The sequence below is a fragment of the Papaver somniferum genome, chromosome 6, assembly GCF_003573695.1.
Source record: "Papaver somniferum cultivar HN1 chromosome 6, ASM357369v1, whole genome shotgun sequence".
Taxonomy (NCBI): domain Eukaryota; kingdom Viridiplantae; phylum Streptophyta; class Magnoliopsida; order Ranunculales; family Papaveraceae; genus Papaver; species Papaver somniferum.
In genome coordinates, this window is record NC_039363.1 from 40,946,936 (window position 1) to 40,963,348 (window position 16,413).

Sequence of the window (16,413 nt, forward strand, 5' to 3'; positions counted from 1 at the left end):
CTGCTTTCTACAATAAATATTTCTTCGTGTCCGAGCAAATCATCTTTTCATACTTAGGGAGAATATTCCAACGGAACAATGAGCATCCAAATGATTACGTCAAGAGATTCAGGATTCAGGCACTAGATTTTCACGACCCAAACATGACCGAACAACAGTTGGTAGAGTTATGCATTAACGTCATGGTGCTTATATATCGCGCTCTACTGGAGAACTTGCGTTTCCAAACTTTTTCTGAACTTCATGAAGCCGCTAAGCGTTCGGCCACGACAACACCGACATTATTAGAGAGGACCAGACCCGCCAGAAATGAAGATGCACGTGAGACTCGAGGAAGCAGACGTCTCATCAATAAACAATACAATGTTAGACCCTTTGTAAGTGTAGTGGGTGAAGGAGGAAAGAGAAAAGATCCATCGGCGGAATAATAACCCAAACGCACAGCACCAGCGCATCAGGCAGCTCCATCACTGAAGGCACCAACTAATACGCCTGCGCAACAACAAGAGGCTGGAGACACTGCTCCATAATTCTCGTTCCCAATAGAGGAAGTAATTGAGCTCCTGGAAGCATGGATTCAGGATGATACCATCAAGATACCTCTTTTCATACGCCCACCAACTAAGGAAGAGATGGCAAATCCAAAATATTTCCGTTACCAACAGGTTCGTCAATAATCCCACCAATGAATGCAACAATTTGAAGCGCATTTTCAAAGAAAAATAGATGTGGGGGAACTTCAACTAGGCACTGAGGGAGTTCACAGAAACCTTCTCCCAGTCAGAAGTTGCACATTTTCTGGGGACTCTTCTCACAAAACCGTGCAATCCATGATAGAGCGTGTATGTGAAATTCTTTAGTTCTCCAAGGGGAAGCGTCAAGATATATTTGCAGGTCTCAATCGCATTGTGTCAGGCAAGTGCACGTTTTCAATCGGGGAAACTACTTCTAAACCCCAACCTCTCTTAGAAGGCGCTGTTGGAAAATGCAACTGGGGACTGTTGACTACTGCTCGCTTGAAGGGTGTCGAGTTCGACAACACTCTGATTGACACGGCCTCGGACTTCAATGTTGTTACCATCAAGATCCTGAGAGCCGCAAAGATTCCAAAACAAGAAGTCGTTCTTTGTCCAACCATAATCAAAATCCCAGAAGGAGAGTCTAGAGACGCTTATGGGTACACCAACCTCGAAATCAAGGTGGGAGACGCTCTAACACGCGACAAATTTCATATTGTGAAAGAATGCCCGAATTATGATATGATTCTGGGGCGCTCATGGGTGCATGACAATAAAGCAAAGCCAGGACTTTGTCCTTTTCCAGTGTCTATACCTGAAAGGATTTCCAACAAGCCGTCCAACCCCAAGATTATTTGTTGCTGTATCAACAACTTTCCAATGTGACGCAACTACCTGGAGAGAGGACATCGACGTACGTTCTAAGATTCCGAACCCAAGTAAGTCTTATCGAACAACCCTTTCTACAATCAGTCAATCCACTTTTCGTCAAGGGCCGGGGACTTGACCCGATCGTCAACCCAGCTGTTACTAGGATATTTGAATGGGTTGCTGGGACTTTTGAAAGTTTCATTAAAAATCTAGAAGTCATCTCCATCAAAGATAACGAGTCCGAGATTCAAGTAGTTGTGCAATACCCAAACCCATTTCAGATTGGATATATGGTAGTGAAAGTTACCACTCAGTCCGATTCACCTACAGAGGGGAAAGATGAGCCATATCTAGTGGCAGACGTTATCTTAGGGGGTTACTGCAAGCACATCAATGCCGACGAACTGGAAGGTGTGATAATTCACTCACGATGGCTCAAGCCTTTCAATACCTAAAACGTTGTGCTACTTTTCCTCCAGCGTTCTCTTTAGTGTTTTTTCCAGCAATTTCCCTTTTCACGCAATATTTGTAATTCCTCCAAAATGATTGCACTGCTTGCATTCATAATTAGGGTTTCAATTTGTTAGTTAATCGAAGTATTGTTTCCTTTAAAGATCTCTTTACTCCTAAATCATGACAGAAAATCTTTAGCAAGCCTAAATCCTCATCATTACCCATCAATTCAAACCAGAAAGACAAAACCCTAAAAAGAAATATCTCATATCTTTCAAGAAACACTGAAGGAATACATGCAAAAATAAAAGGGGCAAGGGAATCTTCAAACAACCAGTATATGATTGTTAGGAAAGCGCTTCGTACCTTGAAGAACAACCTACTTCAAGGATAAGGCGGCCTCTCGATCACCACACCATTACGTGGATTGCAATAAGCTATCAATTGAGGTGGACAGGTTCGTGGCCAATCTTTAGTTTCCATTATTGCATCCCTTTGTTACTTTTAGGGTTACATGCAATTATCATGGAGGCAGTGTATAGTCACATAAAAACGCATCACCCCTTATATGTGCATCTCGTTCTATTGACTGCACAACTCAATGGAATGGAGAGATTCTATTGTAACCCTGGGGAGCACTACAGCTAGAGTCTCAAGATGTCGTCAATAAAAGAACCATCCTTTAATGAAACTTAGGCTTAGCCACAAAGCTACTGAGTATAAGAACAAAATGTCTACAAACTATGAAAAGTGCTCATCTACGAATAAAGTAATAAGAGGGAAATTTAGTCACTAGCAAGATCAACAGTGCCTTCACCAGAACCGTCATTGGAAGATGCTTCAACACCTTCGTCACAAGGTGCCACCACGTCTTCTCCGGAAGACGCTTCAACCTCCCTTTTGAACATTGCTTCAGCATCTTCTTTGCAAGCTGCCACTACATCCTCCCCAGGAGCCGCCACAACTTCTCTTTCAGGAGCTGCATCAACATCATCCCTTTCGGGAATTGTTTTACCATTCTCTTCAGAAGACGCTCCAACAGCCTTTGGGTGTTCAGGTTCGTCAACGTCAGAGTCGAGAACGATGATGCCATTGTGAATAGGGTAATCATGCTTGTTTTCACTGGGAGGTCGCTTATGCTCGATCCTTCGCCGTTTTATCCGAGCTGCAAACCTTTCAGCTCTCGCGCTCGTCGGCTGAGGAGCTTCGTCGTGCCTCCATTTATCCTCCACTAAAGCCAAAAAAGCTTGAACACGCCCTCGAACGATGCGTAAGTGCTCAAAAGACATACCCTGTATGGCACGACCGGCTTCACGGAACGGATAATCTATTTTGGCCATAACCTCTTCGAACGCGCTAGCCCTGGGTTTGTCGACTTCAAAGCTCTTCTCTGGAGAAGTAAAATAATAGTCATCACCAGCAGTTTCCATTATATATTGCAAAGACATTGTGATTGTATCAACAACCTACGTGATAAGATAAATCAAATCAAACCACGTGAGGGTATGAAGAAATACCTGGAATAAAGAAGGATGAAACTCTATGATGTCTGGAATGAAAAGGGAAGCAACTCTGTGATGATCAATGCAGAGAAGAAGGCTCAGGAATTTCCTTTATATTCTGCAAAACAACAAGATCCTGGGAAGGAGAGGAGTCTCTACTCACCGTGTACAAAGGCTTCAGATGCGGGATAACGATCAAGTGGATGCTTATCCATCTGAAAAACAACTGACGTACGCTAAGAGGAGATGTATCATACTCAAGGGTCGAACCAGCCCCTATCCTGGTAATGTATGCCAAGCTTCTCGTGAATTTCTTTAACTGTCACCATCTAGTGCTTACCCCGCAATAGCGTCACTATTACGTGCTAAGCATGGGACTTAATGTTGATGGTGGTTTTTAGTTCAGGGTCAAAATCGTAAACCCTGTATTTAATGCGCTGTCATTCTACAAAGAAACGAAAGTCATCTAAAAAATAATGAGTGCCTAAACCTCTCACAGATGTATAGAGCAATTCAATGTATTCGAATATATATGTAATTCACTCAGAATGGTGCATACAACAACGATCCCAAATATTCTGTGAATCATATTTTACACCGGAATTATTCACTAATGCATTGACCCACCTGGTATTTTCCTATGCTATGTACCCAGCCGAACTCTCAATATTAGAATGCCATGACGATTAATGTCCACTCGCAGTGGAGTAACATAAATCTGCCGAAGTGTCAGTATTGATACATGCATGAAAACACTCACACAGGCTACACCACCCTCTGACAAAGAGATCAACGTGTTCACACACTTTTTAATTAAAAGTTAGCGCTCCAACGCGTTTGAATTCCTTAAGGGAAATCTTGACTGTCCATATCAGTCTTGAAAAACGATAACGGCCAGACGATTTGGCCACACAATTCAACATGCCTACCCTACTCCTAGTGGAACTGGATGGTCATCATGATGACCACTGGCGGGCCCACTAACGTCCCGACCGATCGGGTTCCATCTAGTACTCCCCCAACGTCTTTGAAATCTAACCCTAACATGGGTGATCGCGTTGTTGAAAGATAGCTCAAACGAGCTAAGACCGGCAAAAACGGTCTCAAAAATATCACGACCGTCCAACTTAGCTAGCCTGGTTGGACGGATTAGATCTTTCTTCGAATGATTAAAGAATTGCTAACGTGTTCACCGTCGACCCAACTCCACCCTCGATCGATCGACTTGCTCATAGCAAGACTAGAACGCATCAAATCGCTAGCCCAAAGTAGGGTGAACACACCGTTTTGAAACCCTAAGTTGCGTTGCGGCGATATACTATTGTCGTAAATCGATTACAACCATCCATCTTCGCCAGCCAAATCAAGTCGCTTAGATTCAATTTCAGGCGACCCCGAAAGTGTTAGCGTGCTCACTGGAAACCCACCTTTTCATATGGCTGATCGTCCTGTTCAAACTAACGCTCAGTTTCTTGAATCGATCGTCCAAAAGAGGATCAGCTCCGTGGCTCCTAAACCCTAAAACTACATTAACGGCAATGAACAACTGCCGCGAATCATCTCATCCGTCCAACTTCGCTATACTAGTTGGATGGTGTAGATTTATTTTCAAGAGGACAACAGGGAAAACGCTGTGATCATCGGCCACCCCTCCTCCACAAGGAGTGATCGACCAAGTGGTAGCTCACCCATAAGTTTCTCAAACGATCACTCAAAGGTGGCTGGTCACGCTCCCTTTTCTAAGACGCTCAACTCGCGACTAACTTAAACGAGCTCTAAAACAACGATGCTTTCTGCACATTGATTATTTTTCAGTTGCTTGTTTGAAAGTGATGCTTTATATACATCGATTATAAGCGATTGTATAATTTCACAAATAACTTATTATTTAACCCAAAAGCACTATGTGCTGATTTTAGTGGCGAGTCTCACGACTTGACCCATTCACTCGAGACATCAAACATGTCACAAACTGGGGGATGCTCACCGGGGTATTGGTCTGGCGGTTTACATCGTGTGGCGTGAAACACGCCCATTACGAGAAAGTGTCAGGAAAGGACGGGCGGTTAACAGTAATGAGAGTAGTGGGTGAAAGTGTGACCAGTCTTCCCTAATAACGGAAGCACGACGATCACCACCTTCCACACAACTCCACTTCTCCACTATTTAACTTCCTCCACTTCCTATGAGATCAGGGTGCGGTCAATGACTTACATAAATAGGTTTTCAACCTATTTCAAAAAGAACAACACAAGTGTTATCAACACAGGTAGCCAGAAACCATTTTCTGTTACAAGTCATAAAACAACCACACCTCATAATTCAACATTCTGATCTCAAACACCTTCTACGCTTCCCTCCCTAAGATCAACCTTTATCCGTCACCTTGTGACCGAATTGAATATGGAACAACCATTTCTTGGTTTATGCCAGAGTCTTACAGATTGGTCTCTCGAATCTAAAAGTACTCCCGTGCAATGCATTTGTTTAGGGTTTGAATTCGTTTCTCATTCAACACACCCCAAATTTATTAAAAACAGCAGAATCAGTTTTTTCACCAAAACACCTAGATGAAAAGGAGATGTTACCAAGTACACCACCAACTCTCAGCAACTTGTATGGACAAAACCTAATACAATCACAAGTAGGTCAATTGTAAAGACCCTCCAAGAAGATTGTATATAGAGTTTCTATATTTCTCTTCCATAATCAAAATGTATTGACCAAAGACCTGATTGCGTATAAGAGTTCTTGGAAAATTTCAAAAATCAATATCCAAGATCAATCTAGTTGTATCTGAACTATACAAGATCTGAATTTAAACAAGCACGGAACCTCTAATCTATCTTTTAAGATATGAATTAAACAAGAACGAGTCTTGTATGATCTTAATCAATAAGGACTTGAACGGTCTAGATTAATTACGTATTACTTGTGTGTTTTGGGGTAAAAATGGATTACTAGGTAAATTGTAAAATGATAGAGTAGGTTGATGCTAGTAAGATCAAATCGTATAAACCCTTAAACAAAATGCATTGTATAAGTGCGTTTGAGTTTAAGAGATCAATCTGTACGATCCTGGCATAAACCAAGATATGGCCGTACCAGTCTCGATTCGGTCACAAGAAGAGGAAAATAGTCGATCTGTAGGGAAGGAAGCAGAGAAGATATTGATATCAATGAGTTTGAATGCTAGTAGTAGGATGTGTTAGACTGATATGAAGAGGATTTTTTCTGTATGACAACCGAGAGAAAGCTTATGTACAATGTATTTGGGATATGCATGTTAATAGGTTAGAGAACCTATTTATATCAGTTGTAATTAACATATTGAACTCTCATAAATAGTGACAGTTGCAGAGAATGGAAGAGTAAGGAAGTGAAAGTCGTGGTGAAACCAGTTCCGCTTTGTTAGAGAGATTTAGTGGTTGTAAGACCATTATTCTTGTCAGAGCACTTCTCGGTCAAACTCACAAGTTTTGCTATCTCAAGTTGTTGTGAATGTTAGATAAACAAAAATATATCTTGATTTCTACTCTACTAAGTCAAGTCTCATACTAGGTATAAAAGTTGGTAGTTGAGTATCAGAAATCACCCTTAAAGACAGAAGATCGATGAAGACATTTAAAGAACTTCATAAACAAGATATGTGAAGACTGAACCATTGTATTTACTTCAAACTTGACCATTATATATATTTGAAATTATGTTGTGTGACTTCTAGTAGATTTATTGCAAAGAAGAAATTCTGAGTCAAGCTTGTCTTGTTAAACACCTCGAAATATGATTCAAGCAATGGATGTTCATTGGCCCTTTTGAAATTTAGTTTGAAACAATTTATTGTTCAAGAATTTATTTTGTGGATCATTTGAAAATTGCCCAAGCAATGATTTTATCATTTGGGAGGTTTCAAACATCAAAGAGATAAGTTCAGAACTTTTGTAATTTCAGCTCACGGTAGGTTGGCGAACCATCTCGTAAACCCTAGATACTTGAGTTTCTGGAATACGTGAAGGTTTCACTAACCACAAGTTCAAAATGAGACAATTCACCAACCCGATTCACGAACCATGGTGATCTGTAATTGGTGACAAGTCAATGGTTGGTGAACCCAGTTCACAAAAGGTAGCGCCTGGAGTTCACGACTCATTAACGGTTGGCAAACCCGGTTCATGAACTGTAAATCTATGACTCGTGAACTGTCTTAATGGTTCATGAACCGTTTCACCAGCGGTCCCACTGGATTTTAGCATATGCTCAAAGACTTATTTTTAGCATTGTTATGACTCTCATAAACACCTCTAAGACATCTGTGATCACTAAACCACTTTGTGTATGTGCATCGAGATTAAACTCTTAAGTGTTTAAATGAACACGATATTGCTTATTAGTCTGAAAGGCATATTTGCCAAGAACTATCATTATACACAGTTCAGGTACCCGGACCACTGTGTATATTCTTCTATGTGATTTCAAGACAAACTTCTCACATGCTTACTTGAATCCCTAATTAGAGTTTCATCTAAACAGAGAAATTGTTTGCTTGAATCTCAAGTTATCTTAGCTTGAATTATAAGCAATCCTCAGTCTTGAACATCTATAGATATAGAGACCCATTCAACTGAGAAAATTTAATCCCTTACACTTTGTGTCCTAGTTGATTGCTAGAGTCGTCCTCTATTGACCTAAGTTTTATCTGAGGAATATAATTAGGTCTACGTCTTAAAGACTTCACTTGGGGATTCGTGAAGTTAGGTCTGACTATCTTTACCTTCATAGTTCATGCATCCTTATCTTGCTTTTCTATTATCGAGGTTCTCCTAATCTCTTTCAGGCAAGACAGATAGTAATCACAAAGTTATCTTCGTCTCAAACTTTGTGATTTCTCAAGATAGATATCTGAAATCTATTCTTAATTGATTAGTTCACATTTGTTCTTGAAAGGTGGTTAAGAATCCATACTTCTTAGTTAACTGAGTGCAAGTGTCTCGGATTTGTGAGGTTTGGTAGCTTTGTCTCTTGCAAACAGATTTTCAAGCCTATATATTTGATATAGAGGGAAGTAAAATAGGCTTATCTGTTAGAGGCGGATTATGAAAAGTCTTACTTAGGTTGAAGAGACTCTTAGAATGTAATGGAACCGTGGAACCCTAAACCGCTTACTCCACCTCTCCAAATATATGATCTGACTCTCCAACATTTTCTTTGTTCTTCAATAAGCAATAAGTGACTAGTGAAGATTACTAGGTTTCTTAAGTAAATTGACCTGTTATCCAACTTCTTCCAATTGAATGAAAACCCTTACATGTAGCACATATTCCTCTCTTCGAGCCATGCACAAACAGAAACTAGCTCAACTGAACTAAGGGAATCAATTGTGTAGAATCTTGCGAGGTTTAAGAAACTTGAGGAGCGCGACTGTAACTGAATCGCTTGGAGGGTGAATTCGGTCTCAACTATATTCCGGTCCAATGTCTAATAGTAGGCTAGTTCATGTAGCGTCTTAATACAATTTGGTATTCAAATATGGACGAGGTCCCGAGGTTTTTCTGCTATTGCGGTTTCCTCGTCAACAAAACTTCTGGTGTTTTATTTTTTTCCTTTTACGCATTATATTTTTTATCTTTATAATAGTATTTGCACAAATAATGCGTATCCAATTCTAGTAAATATGTCCATATAACTAAGATCAATTATGAGACTTGTTTCTTGTAGAATTTGTATCTTAAAAGATAGGTAACAAGTTTCATACTTGACAAAATTCGGATATGAATATTTGGATATTTAGATTGCTCTTGGATATTGATTTTTGTGATTGTCCAAGTACTCTTATTAACAATCAGGTTCACGGACTCCACTGTCTATACTTTCTGATTAAGAATAGATAGAGATATAAATTTTATATACATATTGTCATGGATCATTAAGTTGGTCTACTTACAGTTGTATTAGGTTTTTTCCATACAAGTCGTCGAACGAAAATGTTGGCTTTGTACTTGGTACCCTCTCTTTTTTAACTTTAATTTACTCCTTCAACTGCTAGAACGACTTAGTTACTTTCTCATCGTGAATACATTGCTACAACTTCACGTGTTGTAGGCCGCAAGACCCGAATCCTAGTGAATATCCCTCGTGTGACTTTATTGATGTCTTGAGCACGGTAAAGTCTATTTTATAAACGTGTATTTATTTGGTCAATTGTACTAGACTGTTAGTCTTAGCACATTGATGAGTCTAGCATGCTTCTCAGCAATGAGCCTAGCATATTAATTCATTGATGGATAAAGCATAAAATGTTTGCTGAGACAAGCAGTGATGCTTAATATACCATAGACGTAGAGAGTCGAATAGAATCATGTATTGATAGTATTAGCATATTAAAGTGCCCGCTGAGGCAGCGATAATATGTGTATTTATGATATTTATAACATGTCATAGTGTCAGCTGAGGAAATAATGATATTTGGATGATCAGTAACATTGGTCTAATGAGATTGTTGGATTGAGCAGAGACCAATATACGTCATGCATTTGACAACAATTCATATGTATAGCAAAAAATGTTAATGTTAACGGTAATTGTAAAATATTTAATCTCGATCTACCATGTCGAGAACGGTTAGAACAACAAAGTAGAGAGATCATAATATTAATTGTGGTAGCAAGACCAATCAAACTCTTGGTAGCAAGACCGTTAAATATTGGTTGCATGCCCAATAGAAATACTGATTAGATTTTCAAAACATCATTTGTGAGTCGCAAGCATGAAGCCTCAAACGCCCTAAACTAAGCATACTCCATCAAGAGAAAACACAACTAATTAATAGAAATCATTTAATCAATTTTCATTTGGTGCAAATAATCATAAAAGAATTGTATAAATTAATTTAAATAAATTTACCATATAACTGTATAAAGAATGGCTTCCTCCGTTGCCACAGAGATTGGGTTTAGCTCCTACCATATTGTAGACACGCTCAAAATAATTTCATTGCACAAAGTATTTACAAATGATGAAAAGGGGAAAAATTGATGAAAATCGGGAATTTTCAACGCTTTTAAGTCGTTGCAAATCCACTGTTACAATAACGATTAAATGTGCAGTTGTTACTATTCGTCTGTCACTGAAAAGCTCTTACAAAAGTTAGGAATAAACCACAGTTTTTCTACGACTGTCTCAGAAAGTATAATTTTCTTCATGTAGTAGCAGCAGAGAATTCTTGTAACTTAATTTCCTTCACTCTGTTCTCTCCCATTCCTCTCTGTCTCCTCTAGACTTTTCCTACACCTTATATATACTCTCAAGACCAAGAATAATTCTTAATAACTCAACAAAATCTCCCATAACTCGACAGTGATGAAAAATATTCTCGGGAATATTTTCTTCCCTAAATTATCTCCTCACGCGTTCATTTTCTCCCACCATGCTCCCAACAGATTTATACACCATCCTAGAAGTGGTTAAACACGTATCAAGCACGCGAAAACCTCCAATCACACATATAAAACTCGTGATGAATAAACAAAACCCGAGATACCTTGTTTTCTTCAACGCGAGAATCCAACCAATTTTAACCGAATCAAACGACCATTCCATGCCTGTTAATCTCAATCAATTCATCCCAAACAAATTCAACCATTGAGTCTCATTGAATTCCGTCCAAAATGTGAAGCCTAATTCTGCCCTGTTGACTGCATTCCCCCCCTATTTCTTTGTTCAAATGAAGAAGATAAAGGGTGCCCCTTATCTCAGTACGGGTCCCTTTAACACTTGCCCTGGGGTGCAAATAATAGTTTTGGGTGTGATTAGTAATTGTCATGGGTGCCTTTATCAACTCCTCCGTGTGCATATAACACTTTTATGGGGTGCCCTGAGTAATTTTCTTCGGGGGTGCAAAACATCATTTTTCGAGCAACTATGACGCCCCAAATACTAAACCTGTTTAGCTGATATGATTACAACATAATTGAAGCATCAAATATGGTGAATCGGTTTGAAGAATCATAATTCCATAAACTAATACCAAAACACTAACCCAACACTCTGATAAATATAAATGAAAATCTCCCAATTGATATGAATACTATAATGTGATATTTACAGATTAACAAAACAATACATACATAAAAGATACACAAACATCTTTAGTTCGCTAAAACGTTATGCTATGAAAACGGAAATCTTCGGGCGCATCATTTCTTCAGATAACTGAAACTGAAGTGGGAACGAGTGAGCACATCATTCCAAAGTGGTGCCCAGTGGAAATATTTAACTCTCAAGTAATCACTAACATACTACTAAAGATATAATAATTAAAGTACAATAGTAAAGAAAAACAATTAACACCTTTCGCGCTTAGCACTAACATAACCTCGAAAATAGAAAACATTCAAGAAAGAAAATACATAAATAACATCATTGCAAAAGAAATCCAGTATGATGCGCACATGACCGATTTCCCCGAATAATACATAATATAATATTTGCAAACGATTTCCTCTTCTATTAAGGTAATATTCGCAAACAGTTTCCCGTCCTAATAAGGATAATATTCGCAAACGGTCTCCCATCCTATTAAAGACAGAAATTTAATATATTACATAAAAGTAATAATATTCTCAACGACCTCTCTCCTAATAGAGCTTAGCGAGGAACTATGGGGAGACCACAGGCACTCTTCGCGGGGAAACCACACAGCGCATATCACACAACATACCCATCCAATACACACAAATATGCTCATAATAAGTAAAGACACATCATGCTCGCAGATAAAAAGAAAGCTCAATGATTACAAGAAGGTTACAAAGTTCCCACCTATTTTGATGACTAGCCATGCTTACCTTGAGATCTGCGATCCAGGGTCATCCTTTGAATCGATCGTTATTAAGATAAACTAACTATTAATCACACAAGCACTCCAAGTACTTAGTCAAAAGGACTCATTCACTAATCATACAAATTCACAATTAATGGCCAAGTAAACTATCTTAATGATCCTAAACCTATTTATGGTTTGGGTTATTTGGTTTTTGGTACTTATGTTTTGTCCAATATTAGTGTTTGGTCTAACATTTGTCCAACTTAGTGGTTGGTTCCTGGACTTCACGTTGACCCTCATTGACCGTGTTTAGTCAAATTTTCAGTTAATTAAATATGTAAATACCAAAATATCTTTCACTTCAGTAACAATAACCAAGTCCTTAACATATTATATCGAGTCACACGATCAAACCAGGGTCCCATCGGCGCAAACTAACGAGCTTTGTTTTTCACCGACTCCATGTCTTTTATCTCTATAGCATCGTCTTTGCTATCACCTTTCTATTCTATTTCTTCTCCGTTGTAGATTAGTTTTTTTCCTTTTTGCAGAGATTAGGGTTTGATTTTAGAGATTTCGATGAAACAAGAAGCCAAACAGATGTTATGTCATTGTTGTTATGGTACAATCTGTGTTCAGTTAGGGTTCACACTCTTCTTTGGGTTTCAATTTGGGTTCATAATAGAATCTATTCAATAAGGGTTTCAATTAGGATTTTATTGGCGTTTCAATTGCAGATTTTGAAGGAGAAGAAATGGTTAGTTCTTGTTGCATATTCACTAATCTAATTTTGGTTTGAGAAGGGTATAATTAATCTTGTTGTTACCAATTTGAATGGCAGAGAATGTTGAATCTTGTTCATGTACTCAATTCCCCAAATTATATTGAATTTTCTTTCTTAATTGCAATCAGAGAGTTTATCTATGTTTGATCAATTTAGAATTATGATAAACTGTATTGAGTAACAGAGGGTGTTGGTTGGTTGGTGTTTTGAATGATGAACAATACTAAGTGGTGATGGTTTTTTGTAGTATGGTGTTGATGATGTACGTCGATGGGTTGATGATTTTCAGCAGATTCAATCTATATGGTGAGGATGATTGATCATGTTTATAACCACAAATTAACCATGTTTTTCCTATTTTTCTCTCTAGTGGTCACTAGTGCAATGCATTAAAAGTGGTTGCTTTAATCTTGTAGTATATCTGGGTAACTGGGTTTTTCGGTTTGTATTCAAGTTGATCAGTTGGTGTGGGGTTTGAATTTAGGGAAGAACATCAATAACAGTTCTCCCATTAAATTGCTAACGGCCATATTAACGGTGTTAACTAAATAGATTGTATTTTAAAATTTTTAAATAATTACTAAACAGAAGTCAAGATTTAATAGGTCAACGTCATTTCCAAGTACCAACCACTAAGTTGGACAAAAGTTAGACCAAATATTAAGATTGGACAAAATGTAAGTACTAAAAACCAAATAACCCTTATGGTTTTACACCTTTTCATTCTCTACCTTTGGCATATCTAAGAGTTAACTAATTCAATCGGGTTGGTTCTATAATCCATTGAACAAGTCTTATGAATATCTACAACTTTATAGAAGGAACCAAAGGCTAATTCGGACCATAAGGGGTCCAAATCATCAAAATAAGAACACTAGTCCTAAGCCGAAACCCACTAAACATACCCATTAATCCAAGTCATGGTCCATCTAGGTCAACTATCAGTCAATAACAGTTAAAAGGGTCAATTAAAAGTCAACGTCTAAGTCCGGATCAAAGTCCAGTCAAACATCAAGTCAACGGTCAAAGTCAAGGTTTAGTCTAATCTAGGTTTACTAAGTCAATTCTGGGTTAGACCGATTCAACTCAGTCAGATGGTCTGAGTCAGGTAAGTCAGCTAGACTGATTGGGATGACTAACATGCATACTTCCTATTGCGCCATGAAGGTGCAACACACCACAGATACCTAAGATGCATTACTAGCTCCAAAAACAACCCAACAGCTTAATGACAACACTTTCAGCACCATTATCTTCTTAGCTTCACCAACAACTGAACAACCACAACATTATCTTCATATCTGTATTACTTCCACTTCAACTCTAACCAGTCATGGCCATTATGACCTAATACAAGTGGCAGCATCTTCATTCCATGAACTGAAATTCCAAAGACACTATCATTCATTCATAACCCCTGTAATTCAACACCACAATTCTCTAAACATCACCACCAACTACAGATGAACTACTATGGACTCAACTACATTTGCAACAACAATTCAACTCCAACTCTAAACACATTCTCTTCTCAATTACCACCTGCAATACTTCATTCTCTCAAACCCATTTCAGCTTCATCACCATTTCACTTACACCTACAATAAAAACAAAAATACAATCCTACCCATCTCATAACACCAACCCCACAATATCTTCATCATCTTTAATACAATTTCAGAATCTAGGTCTCTATTTATAATCACCACCAATCATCACACATCATTAGCTATCAATCAAACTCTTTCTCTAGGCACAATTACAGTCACAGCCAGTACTACTAATCAGTACCAATCCCACAACTCCATCTCCATTCTTGTTCCCATTCCATCTCAATTACAACTCTTTCAGTAACATCACCAGAAACTTATATAACCAATATTACCATTTCAGCTAAGACCATCACCATCTGCTACTCATTTTTATCAGCAACTGCACTTCTTTCTTCTTGATTTTGAAGCAAACCCTAATTTATGACAAACCCTAATTCCCAAATCAAATTGCTAAAGAAACTAAAATTAAATCCTTATAAACCTATCTCCACTCGATTAATAACAAACCCATATAATAATTCAATCAAATAATAACAATCTCATAAAGATGTTGAATTAATTAGAATCCCTAAATTAATCTTACTGTCCTGCTTCTTCCAAAGCTCAAACAACAGCAGTAATGTCACCTTCAAGATCACCAGGGTTATCATCTGAATCATCAACTACTCTTAATTTCTCTATCTCAAAAACATAGAACCCTAACCCCATTTCCAGCAGCAAATCAATCATCTTCTTATGAAGCTCCAATAATCTCAGCATCAACACATACTCACTCGATTCATCATGTTACTAAACTTATTACAGATCCACATACAAAAATCAAACTCAATTCTGTTGAATCGAGATGGCCAGAAGAGGAGAAGAGTATCAGAAGAGGAAAGAGAGAAAGATAATAAGACCAAAGAGGTTTTACTTCAAAACTCGGAACTTTGGATATGGGAATCCCAGGTCGGTTTGTCTGTAAAAGACTATTTTACCCTTTACGCAATTCATGTGATTTCTTCTTTGTCCGGTATCCGAATGACACGTTCGAGTAGCCCATTTCGCATAACTTTTCGAGATTTATCTGGTGGTACTAGTTTCTTATCTGGATCGTTGTTAGATTGATTTCTATTAATTAATGTTCATAATAAATTAATCGAGTTATTAACGGCTAAATCATCTCTTGACTGGTCTAATGGCGTTGACGTGCTTGAGAGTCCTCACAACAACATTCTCCGCAAGAGATTATTTCCTTGGAAAGTCTTAAAACAAGTTTATTAGAGAAATAAGGAGTCCTAACTAATGTAGTTATGGGTGAAAATGCGTCGCACTTATGTGCTTATCAATTTCTCCCACACTTAAATTTTGCTAGTTCTCGAGCAAAACAGAAAAAATAGACCCGCTCAACGATTGATTATCTTTTTTTTGAAGACCCGCTCAACAGCTGATCATAACATGATAAAAATAGACCCACTCAACAGTTGGTCATAATTTTTGTTTTTTGTAGACCCACTCAACAGCTGATCATAATAAAAAAAAATAGTTAACCACTCCCCCACATTTAAATCTAAAATTGTCTTTAATGTTTTCAAAGATGAAATAAAAAGCATTAACAAAGAGAAACTGTTACCACTTGAGGGAAAAGAAATTAGGAAGGATATTACCGTGTCGCTAGCATGAGCATGGGTTACCTCCTAGTAAGTGTTAAATTTAAAGTCTTTAGCTAGACATCAAATACCACAAAATGGCCAATCATCTTTCTAAATCATATACCAATAGCCGAAACAACTGTGGGTCCACAATACCAAATAGATGTAACATAAATATGAGACAACTTCACTGGTTCAGAAAAATGAATAAAAGTAGCACATCCTCATCTAAGGTTTATGTAAAGACAACTGGGTTTATCTGGGGCACAAAATTGAGTTTC